The sequence below is a fragment of the Triturus cristatus genome, chromosome 1_1 (assembly GCF_964204655.1).
Source record: "Triturus cristatus chromosome 1_1, aTriCri1.1, whole genome shotgun sequence".
NCBI classification, from domain to species: domain Eukaryota; kingdom Metazoa; phylum Chordata; class Amphibia; order Caudata; family Salamandridae; genus Triturus; species Triturus cristatus.
This window is the reverse complement of record NC_140579.1, coordinates 1024576792-1024582791: the sequence shown is the minus strand read 5'-3', so window position 1 is coordinate 1024582791 and position 6000 is coordinate 1024576792. Positions and strand designations below refer to the sequence as shown.

Below are 6000 nucleotides of genomic sequence, written 5' to 3'. Positions count from 1 at the left end.
CAACAGACAACTCACCTTCTACAACCCGAACCGCCAGCTCCGCTTGGCCGACCTCGCCCTCGCTACCGTCCCTCGCATCCGAAGAGCGACCTCCGGCGGCAGATCATTCTCCCACCTCACTGCCAAGACCTGGAACACCTTCCCCATCCTCCTATGGCAGACCCAGGACCTACCAACCTTCAGGAGGCTATTCAAGACCTGGCTATTTGAGCAGTAGCAGCACCCGCCCCCCCCCCCTAGCACCTTGAGACCCTCACGTGTGAGTAGTGCGCTCTACACATTTTCTGATTGATTGACCACTGCTCCATCATTCCATTCTTCAGCCACGCTGGAGCAAACTTACAACTAGGTCTCCTACCTCTCATTATCACAAAAGGGGACAGCCTAGTGGCATTAAGAGTGATTAGCCTATAAGCCCAAACAGCCTTTTTTTAACTCCAACCTCCAGTCCCTTTGCTTGTTCATCCTTCCTTGAATAACCCCTTTCCACACCCATTTAAACCGTTCCACGGTGCCGTTCCCGCTGGGATTATAAAGTGATGAGGTCTTATGTCTCACTCCAGTTCTTTCAAAGTAACTCCTTGGTGTTTTAGAGGTGAACTCCAGTCCATTGTCACTCAACAACACCGAAGGCATGCCTTCTGACACAAAAATCCTGTCAAGAAAAACAAACAAAGTATTAGTATAAACCCTCTCCACAATTTCCACCACCTGCCATTTAGAAAACAAGTCGACCACCACTACCAAAAATTACTGCAACTCTCCCAACAGTCCAAAAAGATCCACCACAAAACATTCCCAAGGTTGTTATGGAATTAACCCTTCACTCATTGGTGGCCTTAAAGCTTTTAATGACTTGTCCACCGAGGAACATCCAGAACACCCTCTCACAAACCTCTCCACTGCTCTATCCACACCTGGCCACCAGAACACACCCTTAACAGTTTTGGTTCTCACCACTCCAAAATGCCCTTCATGGCAGAGTTGCAGAATACTATCTCTTAGACCTTCTGGTGGCAGAACTCTATCCTCCCTCAATACCACATCTTTGTCCACCGACAACTCCATCCTAACCTCCCAAAAGGGGTGCAACACCTCTGTCACTCCATTTTCCTAGGCCATCCCTTGCATACAGGTTCCATTACTGCTTGTCAAACATTATACTTTTTTGTTCTTCATCCCACTCCCCTCTCAATTGCCGGCTACCCTGAATCCTGAACAAAAGCAATTTTAAAATCCCCCCACAGATCACCCACACTCTTCCATTGGGACCGGCATCCTAGACAGTCTGCCACATTTTCTGTTCCAGGCACATACACCAACCTGTACACATACTCTTTCATTTTCATAGAAAGCCTTGCCAGTCTGGCAGATGCTGACACGCTCACCTCCATAGTCAATAACTTCACCAACGGTCTGTGATCGGTCCAAATGGTGAGAGACTTTACCCACACAAAGGCGCGGAAGTGCTCTAAAGCCCAGGCAGAAGCTAATATCGCCCGCTTTATATCGGTTATTTGCCTTCTGTAGGTGACAATGATCTTGAAGCAAAAAGAATGATCTTCTCCCTACCTCTAGCATCCTTCTGTGACAGCACCGCTCCTAGCTCCTTGTCACTAGCATCGGTAGTCAAACAGCACTCCAAGTCTGGGTCTAAACTACTCAAAGCTGTTACCTTTCCCAGATCAAAATTGACCTGGTTGAACTCTGCCTCACAATTTGTACTCCATTGAAATTTACCATTCTTCTTCAACAACGTATGGATGTTATAAACCTTACTGGCAAAACTAGGAATTAATTTTGCGCAGTGCCATTTCCAAAAACGACCTCACTTCGTCCTTGTTCTTCCGGGCAGAACTACCAACGATAGTTTTCACCAGTGAAGGTTTGGGTTTCACACCTTCCTCACTGATCATGTGGCCCAGATATGTCATACTCCTCTGTGCAAACTTGCATTTGCTGAGCTCCACTGTCAACCTCACATCCTTCAAAACATTCAACACCTTTCTCAACCTTTCCTCATGACTCTCCTTACTCTCTCTGAAGACCAGGATATCGTTCTGGAAAATCTTCACTCCGCACTTCTTCCCAAACAGTCTATGCATCAGCCACTGAAATACAGCATCCACTGATGCTAGCCCAAACTATCATGTACAAAAAAGGAATAGGTACAGAGGAATTAATACAATTTTTACTTTAGTATAACAAACATTCAATTACCCCATCTTCAATCTCTAGTCATACAAAAATAGAGACTCCTCCAAGAATTGTCTGATAGACAATTCTTGGAGGAGTCTCTATATAAATAACCAACAAGTGATTTAATAGCTTTATGTGACACTACTGAGCTAAAGGAAAATAGGCGCCTTTGTCTAAAGTGCACATCTTGACTACCTCCGTGTGTATCACTCAAAATTAATGTGTGAACACCAGTAGAAATATATTTTTTGGTATTAGCAACGAAAAGTTGAATTCATTGTTTTTCTGTATATATATTTGTTTCACATATATTTGTGTATGTCTTTGTGTAATATATTGTCATTAGGTGTTGTTCAAAGATCGGTTCCAATGTATATGTGTGTCTTTAATTAACCAGGCAATCTTTTTGTAAGACTAAAGATTGAAGATGGGGTAGTTGAATGTTCCCTATACTAAAATAAAAACTGTATTAATTCCTCCATACATATCCCTTTTCTGTAAATGATAGTGTTTCATACCCAGGTATAGGAGGGTGATTTGGGTATACCCCGTGCATATATACAAGTTCGATGCTAGTCCAAACGGCATTCATTTAAATTGGTAACACCCAAACGGGATTATAAACGCTAGGAGTTTCCTTAATTCCTGCTTGAGCACCACCTGATGACACGCCGCTGAAAGATCTATGGTAGAGAACCAAGTCGCTCCTTTGAGATGACACCATCTCTTTGATCTTTGGCAAGGGAAATATTTCAATCACAATGTTGTTATTCAAGTGGCGCAAGTCAATGCATAAAAGAGTCCTGCCATTGGTCTTGCACGCTATCACCACTGGTGAAATCCACTCAGAACTTTTCACCTCCTCAATCAAATCCTTTTCAATCTATCCATCCAGCTCCTTTGCCACCTAATCTCTAATCAAAAAAGGAATCCCCCTCACCATGTGCACCTTTGGTACTGCATCCTTTCTGAGCATAATAGTAAGCTCAAATCCCTTCAAGACTCCTAAATCTTTCCCAAACACCTTTGGAAACATTTTTGCCATTGCATTACCCATCATACCGCACTCATCAACAATGAATACTTTTTCCTCGCTGCTAGGATCCAAAATCATATGCACATTTTTCTGGTCCATCCATCTTAAAACTGATGGTTCAAGCTTAGCCACATAGAGTTTCCCTCTCGCCAACCTACCCTCAAATGAAAATGTCAAACAGCTAAAAGCCAAGAAATACATTTTTTCTCCCGTGTAACTCTCAGGGTTTACATCCGTAGGTATCAAACGCGGTCCTACTTTGCTCACAAACTTTTCCTTCCATACCTCTTCATTCACTATGGTGAATGGAAACTCCGAATCTGCAAATATTTTAATTAGAACTCCCACTATCCACATATCACACACTGGTTTCCCTTTAACAGAGCAGTCGGAGATATTAAGCACAAAATTCCCTTGCAAACTCTTGGCACAGCCCAATTTCAAGTTCTCCATCTCTGCTTCACTTCCTTCTGGACTGTCTCCTTCCAATAGACATTTGACATTACTTTTCTTTATCCTGCAGACCTTAGAAAAATGTCCTGTTACCCCACAGTTGCTGCACTTTTGCTTTGCTGCAGGGCAATATTTACTAAATGCCAAGTGATCCTTCTGTCACAACGCTAGCATCTTCTCTCCTCTGATCTTTTCTCCTTCACAGTACTCCTCTGCTTCTTGCCTTGATTTCTGTAATCCGTGTTCTGTACTTTGTAGACACTCACTGTTTCCTTTTCCGATTCTTTAAGTTCTGTTGCACACCTTCCCGACATTTCTGCCTTTCTCCAAATTGCCAAAACCTCCTCCAATGGTGCATCTCCATTGATCCATAGCCGTTCTTGAATTGCAGAATTACTTGCATGCATGACCAATTGGTCTCGTATGAAAGCGTCATGTAAATTCCCAAACTTGCAATCAATGGCCGATCTCTTCAGTTCCGCTATATATTCGTCCACTAATTCTCCTTTGTTCTGTTTTCTCTGAAAGAAGTTATACCGCACAATGCCTATGCACACTTTCGGTGCGAAATAATGATCCAGATCTTTCAAAGCTGCCTCAAAAACATTAACATCCCCACCTGTAGTTATCTTGGGCATGCAAGTGTACGTTTTTAAACCAACCTGCCCTAGAGAATGCAGTAAAATCCTCTTCATTTGCTCCGCCTTCATTTTACCATTCTTATCCACTAGAATATTGTAATTCACAAAATAGTCATTCCTCTCCACCCACTTCATAGCTGGTTCTGAACCAAATGCCCAAAATGCATGTGGGGGGCGGATAGTAAAGTTTTGCGGAGCCATGTTCTCCTCAGTTGCGCAATCCCCTTGTTCCATAAATTTTCCTGTTTAAAATTACACCTGGGTGCCCACACCCTCACAGGCAGTTTAATCAATGTACATTGAAGCTTTCCCCTCTGACTTCCTCACCTGTTCTTTTTCTTTTATTTCATCAATAAGGCCCTTAGATGCAGACTTAGGTGTCCTTCCTCCTTCCACTTGCTGCAGTGCACGCAATGAATGCTTCTAAACGCTGCTGCGCGGTGCATTCAACTCGCTACGGTCATTGCCAGGCAACCGGAGCCCTTCGATGAACTCTTCCCCAAAGTGGCCATCATGCAAGGTCACGTTGCCTAACTGTAAGACCCACTCCAATGCATTAAGTGAAGATAGGTATCTTTATTGGTAAGATTCAATGGCAGGTACCTCCAGCTCTTCCTTCCAGCTTCACAGCCCCAACTACTTCTTACTTCAAAGAGTAACATTCCATCCTGGCAACAAGCCTTACATTCCATTTTCATTGAGAAGACTTCACACAGCCTCCCCACTATATACAGTAACTAAATATTCCACAAAATAACTCACTTAAGAATGTAAAGAAAGGAAAAATAAGATGGGGGGGGGGGAACCATAGAAACATTAATCACAAAGAAATGGTTGAGGAGCATGACATCTACAAACGTTTCCAGTACTCCAAGCAGAGCCATCAGTTAAAATGAGAATATTCTTCTTCACAGTTCTCACTTGCATAGGTTTAGAGAATTTGCTTTCACCTTTAGTGACAATTCCCCCCCTTTTCACCACAACCCAGTCTCCTTCCTCTATATCAGGAACTTTGACACCTTTCCTGAGATTATAGTAATTTGTAGCCGCCAATTGCTGATATGCAACATCACTCTCCACAGCAGCATGATCAACCCAATCCTTATTTTTAAGCCAACCAGGGGCTTCTTTCACACCAGGCTCATGCCCCTTCAGAGAGACAAATGGCTACACCTCAGTCACCGAATGAGGCGTCACTCTATATGACCACACCAATTTTTTGAGTTCCTCGGACCATGACATACCATTTGACATCGAAAGTTGAATGTTATCCATTAATAAACGGTTAATTCTTTCAACTAAACTGTTCGCTTGAGTTCTGAACATGGCGACCTTTTCATGTTTGACTCCCAACTTGCATAGAAATACTTGCATGCTCTTAGATACCAATTGAACTCCATTATCGGATACAAGGATCTTAGGAATTCCTTTGTTCATGAACTCTCTTTCCATGAACCTAATCACCTTCTCAGTGTCAATGCAATCAGCAGTCTCAATGACTAACCGCTTGGAGTGGTAGACTACTATGACCATCCAAAACTTACTTCACGTACCAAGTTCAGAGATAGGACCTAGAAAGTCAATCGCCACCCTCTCCCAAGAACGCTTGGGAAGAACCACACATGGGAGGGGAGGTTACCTTACAACTTTTGTCTTATCGCTTTTAGCTCA

The 6000-nt window shown here is 43.0% G+C and overlaps 1 long non-coding RNA gene across 1 annotated transcript in view; it reads right to left on the bottom strand.

Annotated features, from left to right (window-relative positions):
* Positions 1-256: 256 nt before the first annotated feature.
* The window catches only part of LOC146871473 (uncharacterized), a 72265-nt gene continuing 66521 nt past the window's right edge, over positions 257-6000 (bottom strand). The window contains exon 3 of the long non-coding RNA XR_014981004.1: positions 257-655. This is a non-coding gene — a long non-coding RNA (uncharacterized LOC146871473). The remainder of the gene's footprint in view (positions 656-6000) is intronic.